Here is a 16,336-nt window from a genome sequence, read left to right as displayed (position 1 = left end):
TCTAGACCGTTGATCAGTTAGATCCGACGGCTGAGGTTGAAGCAGATCTTTAAGCCTGCAAATTTATTTTTGAAGTGATTTTTCTGCCGATCCTTGGTGATACGCACGGTTTATTGTCCTCATGCTGCCGCATGGCTCAACTGTTGCACAGTTGAAATTATATTTTCAACACTCCCCTTTAATTTCAACTGTTGGGCATTCAATCATACCCAAACACTTCCTCAAAAATTCGAAGCTTTTCTGATCCAAAGGCTTTGTTAAAATATCTGCTACTTGTTCCTGAGTCCTGCAATGTTGCAAATTAATTTCTCCATTGCTTACCAATTCTCTGATATAATGAAACCTTGTATCAATGTATTTCGTTCGTTTGTGAAACACAGAATTCTTGGACAGGGCAATAGCAGAGCTATTGTCACAATAGATCATTGTTGCTTTTCCCTGCTCTTGGCCTAAGCTCCTCAACATTCTTCTCATCCACACTACTTGACATGCTGCTGCTGTAGCTGCCATGTACTCTGCCTCTGCTGTAGACAATGCCACAATTGGTTGTTTCTTGGAAGCCCATGAGGTGGCTCCTGAACCCATGTGAAAAAGATAACCGGATGTGCTTTTCCGATCATCCACACTTCCAGCCCAATCGCTATCAGTGTACCCAACTAAATCTGAGCTTTCTGAAAAAGTATATAAGATGCCAAATCTTTTTGTACCTTTGACATACCTCAGAATTCTCTTTGCTGCCTGCCAATGTGCCTCCTTTGGCCTCTCCATGAATCTGGAAATTAAACTAACAGCATACATAATGTCAGGCCTAGTTGCTGTTAAATACATAAGGCTTCCAACTATACTCTTTTACAAACTAGGATCAAAATCCTTGCTGTTGTCCTCTTTGCTGAGTTTTAATCCCATTACCGTGGGAGTGATCGCTGCCATGCATTCTTGCATGCTAAATCTGCTCAATACTTGATTTACATATCTTGCTTGTGAGATAAAAATTCCTTTTTCATTTTGATCTACTTCTATGCCTAAGAAGTATCTCAAGAAACCCATGTCAGACATTTCAAATTCTTCCTTCATGACTGATTTAAAATTCTCAATGAGTTGATCATCATTACCTGTGAAAATAACATCATCAACATATAAGACAACAATTAAAATGTTACCATCCTTTTCTTTGATGTAGACGGTGGGTTCTCCTTCACATTTGTCGAATTCATTATCCAATAGATAAGAATCTATTCTGCTGTACCACGCTCTTGGCGCTTGCTTCAGCCCATAAAGAGCCTTCTTCAATTTGCACACTTTGTGCTCTTCACCTTTCTTCTCATAGCCTAGAGGCTGTTCAATGTACACCTCTTCTTTTAACACTCCATTTAGGAATGTTGACTTCACATCCATTTGGTAGACTTTCCATTTGTTTTGTGCTGCTATGGACAGCACTACTCTCACGGTTTCCATTCTTGCAACCGGTGTGAAAGTCTCCTCATAATCTCTCCCATACTGCTGCTTGTACCCTTTGACAACCATCCTTGCCTTGTGTCTTTCTATCTTGCCTTCAGCATTGCTCTTGGTCTTGTAAACCCATTTTACTCCAATGAATTCTTTGCCTTTTGGTAGCTCAACCAAGTCCCATGTTTTGTTTCTCTCTATGGCATTCATCTCTTCATCCATAGCTTCTATCCATTTCCTATCTTTAATTGCATCTTCGAAATGAATAGGATCATCAACATGACAATACAAGGCAAATAAGGAATTCATTCCTTCATCATAAATGTCACTTAGATTTCTAAATTTCTTACCTCTTCCACTTGGAGTGCAAGTGATTGAAGATGCACTTGAATTTCCTCCTTGTGGTGTACTTGGAGAAGTACTTTCATTTATCCTCAAGGGTGTTCCTTGTTGTCCTTGTGTTGGAGCTGCTGTTTGAGGATGTATTTCAGCCATCTCCTCCTCATCTTCATCATGAGACAAACAGTTTTTAACATTCACTGTTTTCTCTATGCTTCCATCCCAAGCTTCCTCTTCAATGAATTGAACATCTCTGCTGACGAAAAACTTCTTGGTAGATGGGATATACAACCTGTAGGCTTTGGATTCCTCACTGTATCCAATGAAGATACATTTCTCCTCTTTGTTGTCCAACTTCTTCCTTAGCTGATCTGGAATGTGTGCATAAGCCACACATCCAAAAACTCTCATGTGGGTGACTCCTTGCTTTCTTCCACTCCATGCTTCTTTCGGCACTTTGTTCATCACAGCTTTTGTAGGACACCTGTTCAAGATATATACAGCACAATTTACAGCTTCAGCCCAATAATCATTTGGCAAATGCTTTGCCTTCAACATGCTCCTCGCCATATCCAGGATGGTCCTGTTCTTCCTTTCAGCAACTCCATTTTGCTGTGGGGTGTACCTTGCTGTAAACTGCTTGTGAATTCCACTTTATCTGCAAAACCGTAGGAATTCCTTGGAGATATCCTCACCTCCTCTGTCTGTTCTCAAAACTTTGATGCGCAGCCCACTCTGATTTTCCACAAGTGCTTTGAAATTTCGGAATTTTTCAAACACTTCCGATTTGTTCTTCAAGAAATAAACCCAAGTCTTCCTTATAAAATCATCAATAAATGTTAGGAAATACTGGCTGCTTGCTAAAGATGAACTTTGCATCGGTCCACATAAGTCTGAGTGGACAATCTCTAAGGGTGCTTTTGCCCTTATGCTTTTCCTGCTTGGAAAACTTTCTCTGTGTTGTTTTCCCAATATGCATCCTTCACAAAGGCTGTCCGGTTTCTCTATCAATGGTAATCCTCTTACCATTCCTTTCCTACTCAACATTTTAAGACCTCCAAAATTGAGATGTCCAAATCTCAAATGCCACAACCAATTTTCATCCTTTGGCACAGTTTGGGAGGCCTCTTGGGTAACTGTTGCAATTTCTTCTTTATTTTTCAGATCTGCTCTTAGTCTAAGAGGGAACATCCTGTTCCTTGTCATCTTCACTTCAGCAATGCATCTTTTGCTGGGTGCTATATCCATGATAGTGCATACATCATTTTCAAAGAAGATATTGTAACCTTTTTGGACAAGCTGTCCAATACTTAAGAGGTTACATCTCATTCCAGGAACATAATAGACATCTGCTATGGTTTTCTTTACACCTTGTTTTGTAAATATTTTAACTTCACCTTTACCCATAACAGAAATTTTGCTATCAGTCCCAAGTGTGACTTGTGACTTCACACTTTGATCTAAAGCAGAAAGCAAAGCTATGTTTCCTGTCATATGGTTGCTGCAACCGGATTCTAGAAACCATATATCTTCACTATTTGTTTCAGCCATATTACAAGCTAACAATACATTATCTTGGTTGATATTTTCTGTAGTGATATTTGCACTAGATCTATTACTCACATCATGCTGCTTCTTCCTACATTCACTGGCATAATGCCCATATTTTTTACAATAATAACATTGGACATTGGATTTTTCATACCTTTGTCCTTGAGCATGATGTTGTCCACTTTGTTGGCTGCTGCCTTGGCCTTGGTTCTGATTTGGATTGCTGCTTCTTCCTTGAGCATTTGCTGGACTGTTCCTTCCACCTCTGTTTTGGCTTCTGCCTCTTCCTCTCTTGTTTCCTCTGCCTTGACCTCTTCCTCTTCCAAAGGACATCTGGGTCTTGAAGGCTTGCTCTAGAGATGAGTTTTCATTTCTACTCAACCTCTGCTCATGTGTGATCAGTGATGCATGAAGCTCATCAACTGAAAAGTTTGAGAGATCCTTTGTCTCTTCTATGGTGGTGACAATCACATGGAACCTTGAGGGTAGGCACCTCAATAGTTTCTCCACAATCATCCTTTCTTCAAGTATCTCACCATGAGATCTTATTTGTGTGACCAGGCCAATTACTTGAGTGAAGAATGAGTCAATATTGTCTGACTCCTTCATGCACAGGTTCTCAAAATCTTTCCTCAGCAACTGTAGTTTTGTTGTCTTCACTTTCTCCATGCCTTGATAGGCTGTTTTAAGAGTTTGCCATGCATCTTTGGATGTCTTAGCTGTTGCTAACCTTGGAAACACGCTTCCATGCACTGCTTGATACAAGAAGAAGAGGGCTTTTGAGTCCTTCTTCTTGTGGCTCTTTAACAGATCCTTCTCTCCCTGAGTTAATGCATTAAACTCATTTTCATCTGTTGGTTGTTCAAAACCTTCCTCAACTATTTCCCATAAGTCTTGGGAAGCAAACAAGGCTTTCATTGTTATTGCCCAATAGTCATAGTTTTTACCATCAAATAGTGGGAGCTGCATACCCATACTATTGCTGGTGCTGGTGCCAGCCATTCCTACAATACTTAACTATGTATTAAAAATCACTGGAAAATACCTTGGATTCTTTTGCTTGAGACTTCGCTCTGCTGGAGAAGTTGCAGCAGCAGGAATCCTTCCTTCAGCTTCTTTGAACCCTTCAAAGAGCCAGAACTAGCTCCGATACCACTGTTGGGGATTTTTCTGTCAAAATCCCAAAAACACAATATAAAATCACAGAACAGAGAACAATGCTCAGTTCTTCACACACGGGATCTTTAACACAGCGGAAGTTTAAAGATTGTTTCTGAGAACAGAGTACAGCATGCATAAACAGGGATCTGTATTAAAAAAAATGAAAAGCCTGATACAATATTCTTCCTCTTCTGCTCAGAGGGATTCACCAAAAGAAAACACGCACACCCTACATTACAGTCTACGCTGCTGCGTAAAACATTCACTTGCGCTGCTGGACTACACCTGTGTCACACACTATCACAACTAAAAAAACTATAATGCACACACCTGACTTACAAACAAAATCTGAATAGTTTTAATGAACAAAAATGGAGTCCCATACTGGGAACTACTCGAGGTTGTCCTTCTCGTCCTCGGCTGAATTGAGCATTAACTGTGGTTGCTGGAAAATCAATGTGCAGGAGCTTGAACGCAACCTGCTTCCTTCTCGGCCATGCTGTAAATTGAACTTCTTCCTGCTATGCTATATTGTTCCATGCTCACTTTAACTGCCTCCGCGCCAATTCTTTGTTTCTCCATATATTTGAAAGCATACATAAAATACATTGAAAATGCTCTGAGCGCGGACTTGTAAGTTTATCAAAGACTATTTGTAATGTTGTCGGGTCCGCTCCGTCGCATCGCAACATTACTCATGTTAAAAGCCCCGACCATATAAATATCACTAAGTGAGATGATTAGGTGAATAAGTAGGAGAAAAAAAATACCGATAAAATCGAATGCAGTTCGGCCATTAGTGAAACGACCAGTGGGGTGATGGAAGAAGGTCTCCCCATAAGGTGGGAAATTAGCTTTGGAGGTTGTGTTGGCAATGAAATTGTTGGTACGAGCGTCTGCTAGAGAATCCCAAAAAATGAACATGGCGGGGACGTTATAGTGCATGGCAGTAGCGAAAGGAAAAGATAAAAACAACATAAGGGCTGCGCTGGAGCAGGCAATAAACATTGCTAAAAACTCCATGATAAAGGAATATGAGTGCAGGGAAGTAAAGGAGGTGTGGATATTTGATGCAGATAAATGAAAAGAAATGCCTTTATAGAGAGATGATCCATGGGGATGGGGATGGGATGGGGATGGGCAGGCAGGCTTTCTAGAGGCCATGGCATTGTCGTCTCCATGTTGCGTTCAAAATACGTATTTGGAAAAAAGATGCGTGGCGTGTAAGGTGACTGCACATCGCGAATATCTGTGAGGTTCGTGGTCGCGGATGGCTGCTCTCTCTATATCAAAATATATCAATGTCAACTTCACTTTAAATATTTGCAGTGACTCCAATGATCATGATTAATATGCTGTTTTGCTTGTGTTGTAAATATAATAATCATAAATGATGCATTATATTAATTTTATTAATAATTGATATTTTTAATTATTATAATTTGAAAAGTATTGTTTAATGAAGTTACAATTTTCTTTTATTTTAAAAATTTTATTGGGAAATTTTTTTTAAATTTTTGATTGCGTAGTGTTTGAATATATATTTTTTAATGATAAAAATAGATTCAACATTATTAATAACTTTTTATACATTTGGTAATTGTATTTAAATTTCTAAAAATTTCAATAAAATCTCATCAAAATCTCAATTATCTTCTGAACCAAATTATGACCTCATTAAATTACTCTTATTTAAAATAATAAAGTTTTTTTTTTTAATATTATTATAATATTTCATTATATTTAAAAAAATTTATTTAATACCTATCATCTTACTTAATAATACAAACTCTAACCAAATTTAAAATCAAGTCGCAATCAAATGATGTTTACGTGGGAATTTTTAAATGATGTTTACCGTCATAGTTTTTTTTTAAATGATGTTTACCGTCATAGTTTTTTTTTAATATATTGGTTTTTTTAATATATACCTTTGAAATTTAATAAAATGATACTGGAATTATATATTTAAATTATTGGTTTTTTTAATATATACCTTTGAAATTTAATAAAATGATACTGGAATTATATATTTAAATTATAAATAATTTAAAATTTGTGATTATCTAATTTATTTATATATTTTAGATAATGGAAAAACTATAATTTTATTTGAATTATATTATCAAAATAATAATAAAAAATAAACATCATTTTTTAAACATTTGATTTTTAAAAAATTTTGAATGAAATATTTTATAACAACAATATCCCTAAGACAATTGCAAATTAATTCCAAACACTAAAATTCCAAAAATTGAAGTTCCTTTAAATTTAAATTTATAATTGCAGAGTCATTTACAATTTTATAATTACAGAGTCATTTACAATTTTGGCTTGAATGGTTCTTCATTTCGTTTGATTATTGGTACAATTTTGGCTTGAATGGTTCTTCATTTCGTTTGATTATTGGTCAGAGATTCTCCAATGTGATTATATCTATTAAGTTATCAAATTTCTCAAAATTCAAGGGAACAAAGTGGGACAAAATCTGAAGTGTGTCAATTATCAAAATTATAAAAAGTTAAAGTTAAAAAAATTTGACAAAATTTAAATGGTTGTTAGAGTTTTCTGAAATAAAATTATATAATATTTTTAATCTGCACAGCTTTTTAAATAGTTACTTCATCCATCGTCAAAACCAAAAGAATTATAAAATCTCAATTATCCAAAACCAAAAAAAAAAAATTCCACGTAACCATTAAATTAATAATGACATTTTATAGTTCCTATCAAAATCTTATCGCAAAACCTTCCACGTCACCATTAAATTAATAATCACATTTTCTACGATCGACTGAATTGGGAGTCCCTACCAAAATCTTCCACGTAACCATTAAATTAATAATCACATTTTCTTCGATCGACTGAGTTGGTAGTCCCTACCGAAGTCTTATCGCAAAATTTTTCACCTCACCATTCACTTAATAGTGACATTTTCTACGATCGACTGAGTTGGTAGTCCCTACCAAAGTGTTATCGCAAAATCTTAATGGTGAAGTGAGCAACTATTAATTTTTTTGATAAATATAGTGTACTTTTGTTCATTTTAATATGTTTTATCATAAAATAATTGATTTACAAATTTTCTAATATCAAGGGACATGGGAATGTACAAAAATACTTTTTAGTGTGGGATTAGATAAATTGAAGAGGATGATTTAAGAGCACAAGATCAAATGAATGATTAGTATGTTTATGTTTGAAGTTTGATTAAGTTTTATTAAGACGATTTTTCATGTGGTTGAGATATTTTTATATGTTAAGTTATTAATTAGTAATTGTATCAGATGTTCCCAAAGAAATGTCGTAAGATATAAATTTGAGAAGCATTGTGATATAGATTAAACCATTAAAAATTAAAAGTAGTAAATAAAATGTCATTCAAAGGTAAAAGATAAAGAGAAATCACATAATGTGTATTTCTTTTAGAGAGCAATCCCTGCTAGGATATTAGGGTCACACACAAGTTTGTCATTAAAATTTAGGTTAAGAAGGTTCAAGAATTGCAGGGGAAGAGCTGACTCTAAACAAGAAGCCTAACTAAGGTCCTCTTCTTGTTTCAATTTACCAAAAAGGGTAATGTCCATTAAGTTCATACCACAGACACTAGGTGTGTAAAAATACCTCGATCGTGTTTCTCAATTTGAAGAGAGTTACTTGGTGACGTGGATGACCCAACTTTCCTATCTAGTGTGGGTAGAGTTGCCCTACCTTCCATGCAATCCTGACAATTCCTGGAAGCCATTTTCGACATGGATTGGAGGGTTTACCTGCCATGAGTCTTCACCACTTTTAACTCAACTTTGATGTCCAGTGTTGGTAGAGTTGCCCCACCTTCCATGCAATCCTGGACATTCCTCAAAGCCATTTTCTACATATATTGGAGGATTTACTTGCCATGAGTATTCATAATTTTTAACTTAGCCCCAGAAAGGGGGTATTCTTCTTCAACGACCTTTCCAAGTACTAGAAGTAATTTGTCTTCCTCTGGGAGGGGGATAAGATGCTGAAACAATAATCAGTGAAGTACAACCACCTCCCAACTACATGCTTTTAGTGTAAAGTCTATGTTGGTACCATCCTATGACCTCCTTTTTCCTCCTAAAACATATCATTTGCCTACTTCTTTCCATCATATATCTCTTAGATACCTTGAAAATTGATTAGTTAATAGTCCTAAAGTTATTAAAATGCATTGAAATTGATTTAGGAGTTTTATGTTAAAGAATTAGGGATTTTTGGTAAAATGGCTACATGAAGTTCCAACATCCTGTAATTGGTTCATTGTTTGACATGTGGCATGACAGCTAGGCTAGAACGAAGGGTAGGGATGAAAAGTAGAATGTCCAAGCATGGACGAATACCTATCCTACAGCAGAATCGACCCTCCTACATGCGCGGTCAACAATGGTCAAAGTATAGCATGTTGGCGACAAAGGCAGCAACAACAAAGCATTCTAAATTGATTTAGTTTTGTTCCTTTTTGAAATCAGTTTAGGATAGAAACATTTTAAAAAAATCTCGACATGATAAAAGCGGCAACAGCCATATCATGAATGTACATTCATTTTCGAAATGTAAGGGTTGTAAAAACATATGTAAATACAGTTCTGTGTAGACAATGTTTGGTTATCATTGTATCGTTGAAAACAGAGTTCGAACTTAATATCAAGAACACAGTTACAGTCACGATCTTTGTCTTGTTGCGTTGATTTTATAATCGGTTGACCACAGTCCAGTATACCTCTGGAACGCGGACGGGCCCTGCGTTAAATTGGTATACTATAATTTCCTTTTTATTCGCAACTTAGGGTATTGAATGATCTGCACAGTAATTAGAATTGGTTGTTGATTTCAATAGAATGCGTATGGTTTGTGTTTATGATAGTGCTTGAACAGTTCATCACTGAGATCGTGAATCGTATCCTATAAGGGATTCGATCCTTTTTTGTCTTTTAAAGCAATGTCATGAACTCTGCTTTCATTTCAAAATATCTTTATGATTTCCATATGTCTTTATCTTGCATGAATATTAGTGAATGCCGAGTATTTGCTGAACAGGGGTTTTATGCATAGTGTCTCTGTAAGGAGATTGAAATCTTGGGTTGAAGTGATACACAGTGTTTTAATTTGGTAATGTATTAATTTGGTAAATGCATTGAGTGACAATGTTGTAATTAAGTAGATTACTTGAGTGACCTAAGTGTTTGGGTGATAGGTAACATACCTCAATCTTCCGTAAAGAAGTCCTGTGACCTACCATCATAACCACTTAGCTAATAATCCTTTATGTCTATATACTTTAGACGCATGCCTCTAAGTCTACGCATCCTGGTCGATAATAAATATAGCCTAGTCTAGCACCCTAGATAGGACACTACATTTTGGCGCCGTTGCCGGGGAGGCGTACTTAAAGGATTTAAAAAGAAAAAAATTCAATAAACAAAAACAAGCAAAAACACAGTTAGAAATCATGTTCATTTATGCCTAGATTTAGAGACAGTCAAGGTAGATTCGTAAAAACCCCCCACCATCTAAAAACTAACCCATCATCATCAGGAGCAGACTCTTTAGGGAATACAACACTAGCTGAGGAAGTCATCCAAGCATTAGAAGAAAAACAAAAGTCAGGACAAAGACTTACTCTCATCGAAAGGCAAACTTTATTCACACATAAATCGCAGAAGAAGCACTTTCCTAGATCTTCCACACAAGGAGAAAGTAGCACAGTGACCGAACAATCTTTCTTTAATCTCCTCTTTCAAACAAGTGACACTGACACAGAGAGACCTATTAGAATGGCTGAGGAAGGAGCTGGATCAGTACCACATCAAGGACAGGGAGATGAAGCGGAGTCAACTTTTAAGTTTCCTATACATGAACCACAGGAAGATGATGAGATCAAAATGAAAAACATACCCCCATCCGTGCTACCAAACTTTTATGGTATGGCTTCGGAAGATCCAGACTCATTCTTGTTTGAGTTTGACATTGTATGTCGAACATATGGCTATACAGATGATGCCCATAGGCTTAGACTCTTCCCAGCGACATTAAAGGCATCAGCCTTAAGATGGTTCATGAGGCTTGGTGAGCATGCTATAGTTGATTGGGATGGCATGAGAAGAATATTTCTAAGGAAATATCAAACTTATTGTAGATCCAAAGATTCTAAAGATGATATCTTTAGAATGAGCCAGCAAGAGGATGAAACCTTAGAGGAATACTTAGAACGGTTTGTCTACAACTTACAAAAATCCAAACACCGAACTATGCCTCTTGATCTGATCCGCACAATATTCTTGAAAGGTATCCGAGAGGAATACATGGATGATCTTAACTTGATGGGAAAAGGTGACATTTCTGCCTTACCCTTTGAAGAAATCGCTGAGTTGTGCGAAAAGTATTCAAGGAGCAAAGCTAAAATGGGAAAAAGAACCCTGTCATCCAAACTCACAAAATCTGCCTCCGCAAGTGTCACAAGGGCTGAAATAGGGAATCTCTTAGAAGAGTTTAAAACAGATCTGTTAAGCACCCTAGGGAACCAAATTGACACTTTAAAAGCTAAGAAGAAACAAGAAGATGAAGATCAGATAATGGCTATCTTCTGCCCAAAATGCCGGAAGAAACATGCATTAAAAGATTGCCCACTAGAAAACATCCAAGTTTGTGCTTTCTGTACTGAACATCATGATATGTTTAACTGTCCTAAAGTTAAGGTTTTGCAGAACTGTAATATGGCAGCTAATGCAGAGATGGAAAATGTGTATTACATGGGCACAAAGAGACCATGGCAGCCAAGGCCAACACCTCAAGGTATGTTTCCAAATCAAAATTTGCAATTTCCTATAAATGATCAAATGTATGCACAGAATTCATGGAATGTACCCATGCCATGGCAGCACCAAAACCACCCACAGCAACAATGGATACCATCTCAACAGTACTCTCAATCCTATCATACATATCCTCAATCATACCCACCATATTCACAACCATATCAACAATACCATCAGCCGTATTCATCACATCCTCAACCATATCAGCAGTATCCTCAGCAAGTTGTTTATCAGCCTCAACCTACTCAACAAGCACTGCCTGCTCCTCCACCAATAAATCCACCACAACTACAATTTCCAGCTAACTCACAACCTCCCAGACCCACTCAAATTCCTGCTCAAACTGTCCCAAATCCAAATAATAGAGCAGAGAGGCCAGCCTACAATGTAGAAGAGGGAACCTCATATTCCACACTACCCTGGCAAAATGTCAACTTGAGGTCTGGTAGGGTACTCCACAAAGATTCTCCCATAACAGATAAGCAAGAAGAAAACACAGAAAATGAAAATGAAATAACAAATCAAAGAAAACCAAACGATGATACCAAAGATAAGCAGATGCAACCACTGCATCCACCTTTTCCAGACCGATTGGTCCAAATAAAACCTCCACTGTCTATACCACAGTTTGATGTCTTAGATGAACTCAAGAATGTCTACATAAAAATTCCACTGCTGCAAGCTATAAAAGACATTCCCATATATACTAAAGCCATCAAAGACATATGCCTCAAGAAGCCTGCTAGAAAAAGGATTGATCCTCAAACCATTCATGTTATAGGACATTTGGCAGGCCTTATGACCAATACCATCTCCATGGAAAAGTATGTTGATCCTGGCATTCCCAAAGTGACCACCATCATTAACAACATACAAATTCCAAACACTTTGATAGATCTTGGGGCCGCAATCAATGTCATGACTCTTGAAACCATGAGAACACTCCAACTCATAAATTTGCAACATACAACGATTGTTCTAGAACTAGCTAATAGGTCTAAAGTGATTCCTGAAGGGATTTTGGAGGACATAATTGTCTCACTGGACTCTTGGGAGTATCCAGTGGATTTCTTAGTTCTTCAACCCAAATCTAATTTAGGAGGGCACCCTATCATCCTTGGTAGACCATGGTTAGCGACTGTTGATGCATTCATAGGATGTCGATCGGGCAACATGATCATTTCAAGAGGGACCGAAAGAAAACAACTCACTCTTTATCCATCGGCACAATCACCAGCAGTAACACACAATTTGTGGCTTGATGATAAATTCAATGATAAAGAAGAAGTACAATCTGTTTTTAGCATTGACCAAATCTATGATTTCCAAGAACAAGACAATAATGATTTGGTAGAATTATTCCTTTCTCAACCTGATATTTCCGAAAATTTGAGAAATGACCAATATCATGCTGCAGGTGTACTTTTGGCCCAAAAATTTCAGGAAAAATGCACCATCCAATCTTTGCAAACCACATTTCACGATATTTTTCCAGTTCAATCCATCACCAACACACAGAGTCAGATCATAGAGATTAGTCCAGGGAAAACTCTGAACATAGGCAATCACCTAGACTCATCTCAGCAAGAGAAATTGATTCGACTATTGAGAAAATACCAGAAAGCCTTTGCTTGGGACTACACCGATATGCATGGGATTCACCCCGACACATGCACTCACAATATTTATACAGATAGCACCATTAAACCAGTGAGGCAACCACAGAGAAGAATGAACCCCATGCTCCAAGATATTGTTAGAGAAGAATTGCAAAAACTGTTGAGAGTTAATTTTATATATCCTATTTCTGACAGTCAGTGGGTATCCCCATTGGTTATAGTTCCCAAGAAAAATGGTAAGTGGCGCATTTGTGTTGATTACAGACAACTGAACAAAGCAACACTCAAAGATTATTTCCCACTACCATTTATTGACCAAGTGTTAGACACCCTAGCTGGGAAATCATCATTTTCTTTTCTTGATGGTTTCAGTGGCTACAACCAGATCAGGATAGCCTCAGAAGACCAGGACAAAACCACATTCACCTGTCCTTGGGGCACTTATGCTTACAATGTTTTTCCATTTGGACTTTGCAACGCTCCAGCTACATTTCAGAGAGCTGTGTTAGCTATTTTCGCTGATTTAATTCATGATTGTGTTGAAGTTTACATGGATGATTTTTCAGTGTACGGCAATTCATTTGAACATGCATTAGAGAACGTTGAGAGAGTTTTGAAAAGATGTATTGAAGCTAATCTGTCCCTCAGCAATGAAAAGTGCTTTATGATGTTAAACGAAGGGATAGTGTTAGGCCACTATATTTCTTTTCAAGGCATCAAAGTTGACCCAGCAAAGATCCAGATCATTGTTGATTTGCCAATTCCACAGAATCAAAGAGAGGTAAGAAGTTTCCTTGGGTACGCAAGCTATTACAGAAGGTTTATTGAACATTTTAGTAAAATAGCTTTACCTTTGTTTAAACTTCTAACAAAAGATGTACTTTTCAACTGGAATGACAACTGCCAACAAGCATTCGAACCACTCAAAAAGAAGTTATCAACCGCACCAGTCTTGAGAGGGCCTAATTGGAGCCTACCATTTCATATCTTTACAGATGCATCTAACACTGCAGTGGGTGCCTCATTAGGCCAAAAAGAGGAATCTTGTAATTATGCCATTTATTTCATTAGCAAAAATCTAACACCTGCAGAGTTAAACTACACAGTCACAGAAAAGGAAACACTTGCCATCATCTATGCTGTGAATAAATTCTGACATTATATAACTGGTTATGAGGTCTTTGTACATACTGATCATTCTGCCATTAGACATTTAATGAATAAACCAATAACTAGTGGCAGAGTAACCAGATGGTTATTATTGTTACAGGAATTTAACATCACAGTGTTAGATAGACCAGGTAAAGAGAATCAGGTGGCAGATTTTCTTTCTAGACTGCAAAATCCAGGTGAGGTTGTTCCGGTTGAAGATTCTTTTCCAGATGAAAATTTATTTGCAATTTCCATAATAAATCCTTGGTATGCTGATTTGGCCAATTATTTGTCTACAGGAAGGACACCTCCACACTTTACTGCAAAGGAAAAGAAGAGACTAGTCAAACAAAGTGCTAGATATTCATGGCTTAATGGTGATTTATTTTACACTGGTTATGATATGATCATTAGAAGATGTGTAAGAAATGATGAGATAATTGATATTTTAAAATCTTGCCATGATGAACTGTGTGGTGGGAATTTTCCAGATAAGCGGACAGCATTCAAAGTTCTTACTCTTGGATACTACTAGCCATCCATTTTCAAGGATGCCAAGAAGTATGTGAAGAGTTGTGACAACTGCCAAAGAATGGGCAGGCCAACAGCTACAGACGAGATGCCCCTTCAACCCCAAGTTCACCTAGATCCATTTGACAAATGGGCTCTAGACTTTATAGGACCCATTAACCCAACCTCCAATGGTAAGAAGTACATCTTAGTATGTACTGATTATGTCACAAAGTGGGCTGAAGCAAAAGCACTGGTTAGAGCCACCGAACACACAGTGGTAAATTTCCTTTTTGAAGAGATTTTTGTAAGGTATGGAGTACCAAGGGAAATAGTGACTGATCAAGGTACTCAATTCACATCAAAGCTAGTGAAGGACATCATAGACAAATACCAAATCAAGCATAGGAAAAGTACCCCTTACCATCCACAGGCCAATGGGAAGGTGGAATCCACAAACAAAACTTTGGAAGCGATCATTACTAAAATTGTGGCAATGAACAGGAAGAATTGGGAAGAGAAGCTCAAAGATGCACTCTGGGCTTACTGAATTACGTGGAAGGATACTACAGGATTTACACCATATCAGTTGGTGTACGGCAAAGAGGTAATGCTTCCTATTGAGTTTCAAATACATACTTTTAAACTGGTTGCAGATTTTCAATTTGACTTGGACCAAGCACAACAAGAAAGAATTCGGCAGTTGAACCAGCTGGATGAAATGAGGCAGCAAGCAGAGGAAACCACAATCCTCATGCAAAAACAAAGGAAGCAGTGGCATGATGCACATATCAAGAAGAAGCAGTTCAAGGAAGGTGACTGGGCTTTACTTTTTGACTCTAAATTCAGAGATCATAAAGCCAAGTTTACCACCCATTGGATGGGCCCATACCAAATTATTCAGGCTTACGACAATGGTTCAGTAAAGCTCAAAACTATTGATGGAGAAGGTCATTCCTTTACTGTCAATGGTCATCGCCTGAAACTATACACCAAGCCCATTAGCAAGCAAGATTTTCTCCAAACAGTATCTCAACAAAGAGAGGTTGAGATACTGCAGCCCTCAGCTACAGTATCCCTACCTTAGTTCATTTCCTTTCAATTTAGAAATTCAAAAGAAAATTAAAAAAAAAAAAAAAAACTAAAACTAAAAAAAAAAAATATAAAAATAATAAAAGAAAAAAAAAAAAAATATATATATATATATATATAATAACAATGGGTTAGATGTGAAAACCAGTCTCTGGCACACTCTAACCCCGAATTCTTACTTGAAAACCAATTCGTTGGCGGGTAAGAATTCTCTTTCTTTTGTTCACTGTTTGATTTATCAACTGAATAATGACTTGAGGACAAGTCACAACTTTAGTCGGGGAGAGAAGCATCAGCATTTTGTTCTCTTATCTCTCCATTGTAAATTCTTAAAGATTTCTTATCTCATATCCTCACTGTAAATTTCCAAAGCAGTTTGTTCCAGCATTCCAGATTTCAATAAAGAAGTTGTTTTGTCATTGTTTTATCTCAGAGGGACCTGGTTATAAACATTATGCAGGGGGACCTGTTCTATCCAGAAGACCATGCTACCAACACCAGCAGTAATGGGACCTGTTTAAGACACATAGAAGGGACCTGTTAAGAGACTGTTAATTCATGGCTACTTCAACAAAGTTTCATCAAGTTTCTACAAGGATTCACAGGTTGCTGGGCACCAAGACT

The 16,336-nt window shown here is 37.1% G+C and overlaps 1 protein-coding gene across 1 annotated transcript in view; it reads right to left on the bottom strand.

The window, feature by feature from the left end:
• LOC149141637 (GDSL esterase/lipase 6-like) overlaps positions 1 to 16,336 on the bottom strand; it is a 58,266-nt gene that overhangs the window by 13,030 nt on the left and 28,900 nt on the right. The gene's annotated exons all lie outside the window — the stretch shown is intronic.

The sequence above is a fragment of the Pinus tabuliformis genome, chromosome X (assembly GCF_031772625.1).
Source record: "Pinus tabuliformis cultivar Carrire ecotype Pingquan chromosome X, CPIR1, whole genome shotgun sequence".
Classification (NCBI taxonomy): Eukaryota; Viridiplantae; Streptophyta; class Pinopsida; order Pinales; family Pinaceae; genus Pinus; species Pinus tabuliformis.
This window is presented reverse-complemented; position numbering and strand designations above follow the sequence as displayed.